Source organism: Otolemur garnettii, unplaced genomic scaffold (genome assembly GCF_000181295.1).
Source record: "Otolemur garnettii isolate 467f Iridium unplaced genomic scaffold, OtoGar3 scaffold00028, whole genome shotgun sequence".
Lineage (NCBI taxonomy): Eukaryota > Metazoa > Chordata > Mammalia > Primates > Galagidae > Otolemur > Otolemur garnettii.
Window position 1 is genome coordinate 14,224,066 of NW_003852423.1, and position 4,582 is coordinate 14,228,647.

The 4,582-nt window shown below is 39.8% G+C and overlaps 1 protein-coding gene and 1 pseudogene across 1 annotated transcript in view; one reads left to right on the forward strand and one right to left on the reverse strand.

Annotated features, from left to right (window-relative positions):
* Nucleotides 1-4,582, reverse strand: part of PDE1C (phosphodiesterase 1C) — a 651,334-nt gene that overhangs the window by 621,356 nt on the left and 25,396 nt on the right. The window lies entirely within an intron of this gene.
* On the forward strand, nt 531-2,153 carry LOC100960893 (annotated as a pseudogene).

Consider the following 4,582-nt stretch of genomic DNA (forward strand, 5'->3'; position numbering starts at 1 on the left):
GAGTGACCTGATGATGGGGAGTGACCTGGTGGGGAGTGACCTGGTTGGGAGTGACCTGATGATGGGGAGTGACCTGATGATGGGGAGTGACCTGGTGGGGAGTGACCTGATGATAGGGAGTGACCTCATGGAGAGTGACCTGGTGGGGAGTGACCTGATCCTTTGCGTTTGTGAGTTCAGGGGTCCAGAGATTTGACCCTTCATTTGCATGTTCAAAATTGTAACCTCACCAAATTAGGAATGGAGTTTTAGTACCCACTTGGGATAAGAATTCTATAAAGAAGGAATTCTTTCTTTTTTTTTGCAACTTACACCCTTCCACACACGCTTACCCCAAAATTAAACATCAGGATCCTCTAATTTGTTTGAATTGACTGATAAAGACATAAAACCAGTTATGATCTTTTTCTGAAGTGGGGTAAGTAGTTTTTCTTCATTTTAAATGACCAAATGATAGCTTGACCTAGTTTTTTTTCCAATCGAAGGGCTTCTTTTTTAATTATTATTAAATCATAGCTGTGTACATTAATATGTCTCTTTGTGGTACAAAAGCCAAGGGATAAAACGATGGCAGCTGACAATGGCTGTACATCTGCAGCAGCAGCAGGCCACCACCACTCTCAACACTGTCTGCACCCAGGCCAGCTGCTGCTGTACACCCTGTACACCAACATAACCTCTTCTGCAGCTGCTGCAGCCTCAGCAACAGCTACAGCTGCAGTCATATTAAACCCTGGGTGACAACAGCCATACTTCCCATCACTAGCTCTGGTCAGGCTCCTGGACCAGCTGCAGCAGCCCCAGCTCAGGTACAGGCTACCGCAGCTGCTACAATTAAATCACACCATAACCAGCACTCACATCATCCACAACAGCAGCTGGGTTTGACCAAACAGCAGAGTCTTTGATGTTGCCTGGTCGGTAACAGATCCAAAAGATGGGAAGAGAGCAGCACTCAGAAAGATGCCCAACATCTTCCAGAACCTGGAAGACCCTTGCAAAAGGGTCTTCTGAGAATTGAAGATGTTGCATTTTTTTAAAACATCATAATGAACTCTCTACCCATAACATGATGCAACCTCCATCCAATTATTGTAAAGAAATATATGTTGTCACCAAATTGATGCAGAATGATCTACATAAAATTATTGTCTCTTCTCAAACACTCAACTCAGACCATGTTAAAGTTTTTCTTTATCAGATTTTGCAAGATTTGAAGTATCTCCGTTCAGCTGGAATTTTTCATCAAGACATTAAACCAGGGAATCTCCTTGTGAACAGTAACTATGTTCTAAAGATGTGTGATTTTGGACTGGCCAGAGTGAAGAATTAGATGAATCCCATCACATGACTCCAAAAGTTGTTACGCAGTATTATCAGGTTCCAGATATCCTGATGGGCAGCTGTGGCACAGAGTCCCTTTCAGCAGTTGGATTACAGATCTGTTGGGCTCACCATCGCTGGAAGCAATGAGGACAGCTTGTGAAGGCACTAAGGCTCACATACTCAGGGGTCCTCCCACACAGCCATCTCTCCCTGTACTGCATAGCCCATCCAGCCAGGCTACACATGAAGCTGTTCATCTCCTTTGCAGGATGCTGGACTTTGATCTTTCCAGAAGAATTCTGCTAAGGATGCCTTAGCCCTCCCTACCTAGATGAAGAGCAACTACAATATCACAGGTGTATGTGTAAACGTTGCTTTTCCACCTCTATTCCAAAAGTATATAGCCCAGACATCCTCAAAGTACAGCCTGTAGGCCACATGCGGCCCGCCAAGGACATTTACCCAGCCCACCAGGTGTTTTTGCCACCGCTGCCTGTCTTGCCTAGCAGCCGACTTGTCCCAGGGCCTGCAGTCCGACCCTCCAACTGTCTGAGGGACAGTGAACTGGCCCCCTGTTTAAAAAGTTTCAAGACCCCTGAATATACCAATGACTTTGAGCCTGTTGCCAATCCTAAATTTGATGACACTTTTGAGAAGAACCTCAGTTCTGTCCAACAGGTTAAAGCAATTATTCACCAGTTCATTTTGGAACAACAGAAAGGAAACAGAAAGTCTCTCTGCATCAACCCTCCGTCTGCTGCTTTTAAGAACTTTGTTAGTTCCACTGTTCTCAGCCATCTGAGATGCGCCCGTCTCCTCTGGTGTGAGAGTGATGGCGGAAGATAATGTAAACTGAAGATGTAACATAGCTCTGCACTGGCCTCTGAGATTTGTAATTCTGTAAATTAACCATGCTTGTATTGTAATTTTACTAATGAAATTTTAGATTAACAACCACCACTTCTATGATATGAATAATATTTAGAAATCTTTTAATCTTGTAAAGTGGTTGTGGTTTTAGAAGAAGAATAGTTTATACAGAGTTGCACATGTGTTACAAATTTAGTGCAGCTGTTTGGGCTAACCTCAGAAGAAAAGAGAGTTGAACCAAATTTAGGAGTTTGGGATTTTATATTTTTGTTTTGTTCTTCTTTTTTAAAATGAAGAGAGATTGTTCACACACATAAAACACACACAAACACAAAAGACAGTCATACGTTTGATATCTGAGCCATTCCTGAGGACTAAGGTTTTCTAAAACTAAAGAATCTAGAAACCTTGGCTTCAGCCAGTCATGGAGCCATGTGAACTATCACAGTTGCACCTGGGGAGAGGTAAGGCGGGAAGGCAGGCCCCCTAATGACCAAGCCCTATAATTAGCTTCTCATTAGAGCTGTGATGGGGACTGTGCTGCCTAAAATCCAATGTTGTGGGTAGAGACAATGAGGTGACTAGGCGAGACTATACTTTTGTTTTCCTCACCCAGTATTAAAAATATATATACATTCTATTTTTATTAGAAGTGTTTCTTCTCTTTCTTGCATAAAAGAACCCCAAGCATGCATCTTTCATGTGTATAAATAATTTCTGGGCTAACTTCAAAAGAAATCTCAACATTCGTGTATATAGAGAAAACTAGCTTGCACGTTTTAGATCTGTGAAATTTTGTGAGACTTTTCCTGAGGATAGTAAAAAATAATGAATGAAAGACAAAAACAAATTTTAAAAAATTTAAAGGCACATAGGGAATCATGTTGAATGTGTTTATGCCTTAAGCGAAACTGTGAGAGTGTAGAAAAGTCATAGTAATAAGTAACTGATGACTTTTTGACAAATTCTTTTTGCTGTTGGATTCTTCTCTGCAAATGTACTTATGGATACAAATTGAAGGCCTCTACCTCGTGGAGTTACACAACGTGGCTTGTTTACCTTCATATGATGATGATGACTTTTGTTTTTAAGCTCAGTGTGGAGACTTGAAACTTGAATGTCCCTCTCAACTTTTATGTTAAAAATAAAAAGACAAGAAAATTGAAGATCGTTTTTCACTTGTACAATGGATCGTCCTAAAATTGGTCTAGGAAAAACCTTGATGTGTGTTATGGACAATTAACTGTTAAAGTTATTTTAAGTTATCTGAAGTTAGCTGACTGTTTTCATCTCAAGTGATTTCAACTGCATTTGAAGGCTATAAATAAGTCATACTTAGAAGTTTTAATTTCAATGAAGTAATTATTTGCTGTGAGAGAAACACTGAATTACTAAACAAAGATGGTGCAGTATCAGCTTTTTTTCTTTCTTTTTTTTTTTTGTTTGTTTTTTATGAGACTCCTGAGAATCAGCCCAATTGAAGCATTTCAATTCACTTGAATGAAAAGCATATTTAGTATCAAAAAAGCCCAAGAAGACAATCCAGTGAAAGGTACGGTCTTGGAGGTTGGTCAATGACTGTGGCACACTGTCTGGTCACTTTGTGTAATGTAGATTTGAAGTACAATGATAAAAATATTAAATGTGGCATTTGTAAAAAAAGTGAATACAATCACAATGAAAATATCAAAAAGATATTCTTTGAATAGTAGAACTGGATAAGTTGATACTAATGTTTATATGGAAAAAAGAATCATGCAATAGCTATAAAAAACAAAAGCTAAGTGGGAGAGGGCAGGGGAGGGGAAAGGATGAATGGGTATAGGGAGGGTGATTAGAGGGGTCACCTCTACGGTTTATCCTACAAGGGTACAAGTGAATCTTTCTAAAAGCAGAGTATGAATGTCTTTACTCAATAACTAAGAAAATGACACGAAGGCTACGTTAACCAGTTTGATGAAAGTATTTCAAAATGTATATGAAAACACCACACTGTGCCCTGTGATTGCATTAATGTGCACAGCTATGATTTAATAAAAAATCTTAAAAAAAAAAAAAAAAGCTAAGAGGGAGGATTAGCCTTTACCAGGGAGTAAAACATATTATTAAGCCTTTATGATTAAAACTGATATGCATATGAAAGTATGGGGGTCATGTTGTAATGTCTGCAACTTCCTTTGAAATGCGATTAAAAACAAGGTAGAGTGGTGGATGAATGGAGGAATGTTAGACAGATAGACATGTGATAAAGTAAATGTAGTGTGGCTCGGCGCCTGTGGCTCAAGTGGCTAAGGCGCCAGCCACATACACCTAAGGTGGCGGGTTCGAATCCCCAGCCGGGGCCCCAAAAACAACTTAGTCTGTACAAAAACAAAGTATATAAACA